Here is a 1,711-nt window from a genome sequence, read left to right as displayed (position 1 = left end):
CAAGACCGAATTAGAATACTGCAAAGACTTTTAAAAACAACTCTGATACAAAAGAATAATCAATGATAAAATTTAACAACTTACTGTTTTGTTTATAATTTGCAATGTTGTTCTCGTCATGTACAGAGATTTGTTTATGCGTATAAACATGTTGAATCAACACTTCTGTTACTGCACTTGTGCCATTAAACACTTTTCTGAACTCTAGAATTCTACCTTTCCAATGTTTGCTAGGGTTTGCAACATCCGTGTGCTTGACCTTGAAACTCCCTCAAGTACTTGGGTGCATCAAAATCCAATCCAACTTATAATACTTATCACAAATCCAATTACCGCCATTATCTTTCCTGTTGAAGACCTCTAGTGCAAGTATGCTACTGATATTTTTCCTCCGTGAAGACATTTGTAACAACCAAATACAAAAGTTACCTATCAACATGTGTATAATTTGCAAATATTCTCTCCAAATGAAATGAAATTTAAATGGATCAATTTAAAAAAGAAACATTGTACCTGTAATTTATTTCACAAAGATCCCTAGATATGTTGAACAAGAAGTTGACTTATTAGCAAGACCATTGTTCCTTCACTGGACAGATTCCTGCAGTACAAAAACAAAAGAAATCTTGGGTCAACGCATACATATAACTTATATAGGCTTTGTCCAAATGCGTTGAAATTTAACCATGGAACAGTAGTAAAAAATGGCAATATACATGTGGCTTTCTCTGCAAAAAATCCCAAAGATGTTGTAGAAGTTGAGTTCTTAATAAATCATTGTTCTTCACCCTCGGAGATTCTTGGAGTAAAAAAACAAAGGAAAGCTCAGTATGCATGTAACTTGTATACATTTTGTCTAAACGAGATAAAATTTAACAATGGAGCAACAAAAAAACAAGACAATATACCTGTAACTTTGTTTACAGAGAAACCCTAAGATGTTGAAGAAGAAGTTGAGTGTTCAAAATCCCAAAGATGTTGTAGAAGTTGAGTTCTTAATAAATCATTGTTCTTCACCCTCGGAGATTCTTAGAGTAAAAAAACAAAGGAAAGCTCAGTATGCATGTAACTTGTATACATTTTGTCTAAACGAGATAAAATTTAACAATGGAGCAACAAAAAAACAAGACAATATACCTGTAACTTTGTTTACAAAGAAACCCTAAGATGTTGAAGAAGAAGTTGAGTGTTCAAAATCCCAAAGATGTTGTAGAAGTTGAGTTCTTAATAAATTATTGTTTTTCACCCTCGGAGATTCTTGGAGTAAAAAAACAAAGGAAAGCTCAGTATGCATGTAACTTGTATACATTTTGTCTAAACGAGATAAAATTTAACAGTGGAGCAACAAAAAAACAAGACAATATACCTGTAACTTTGTTTACAGAGAAACCCTAAGATGTTGAAGAAGAAATTGAGTGTTCAAAATATCACTATTCTTGACTGTAAGAGACTCCTAGAGCATCAAAACAAAAGAAATTACATGTCAAAGAATGCACATAACTTGCACAGGTTTTCTCCAAACGAGATAAAACTTTACCATAGAACATCTATGGAAGAGAAAAATATACCTGTAGAGTTTTGTGAAGAGAATCTTAGGGCTTTGGTAAAACAAGCTCTGCTCTCATAAAACACATGAAACTCTCTCTGTGCTTGTGCAAAGCAAATGAAATTTTACAGGGTTACAGACAGGGCAAGCAACAGTGAGGCTGTA

The 1,711-nt window shown here is 33.2% G+C and overlaps 1 long non-coding RNA gene across 2 annotated transcripts; it reads right to left on the bottom strand.

Moving 5' to 3' along the window:
* Positions 1–718: 718 nt before the first annotated feature.
* LOC148024675 (uncharacterized) lies at positions 719–1,477 on the bottom strand. 2 transcript variants are annotated; one of them, XR_015693253.1, is made up of 3 exons: positions 1,367–1,477; positions 909–1,028; positions 719–799 (listed from the first exon to the last, which is right to left on the bottom strand). It is a non-coding gene; the product is annotated as an uncharacterized LOC148024675 (long non-coding RNA). The 2 variants fall into 2 exon arrangements; XR_015693252.1 differs by lacking the exon at positions 1,367–1,477 and adding an exon at positions 1,138–1,237.
* Positions 1,478–1,711: the final 234 nt, after the last annotated feature.

Source organism: Lygodium microphyllum, chromosome 15 (genome assembly GCF_053477565.2).
Source record: "Lygodium microphyllum isolate KBCC chromosome 15, Lygodium_microphyllum_v1.1.10, whole genome shotgun sequence".
NCBI classification, from domain to species: domain Eukaryota; kingdom Viridiplantae; phylum Streptophyta; class Polypodiopsida; order Schizaeales; family Lygodiaceae; genus Lygodium; species Lygodium microphyllum.
This window is presented reverse-complemented; position numbering and strand designations above follow the sequence as displayed.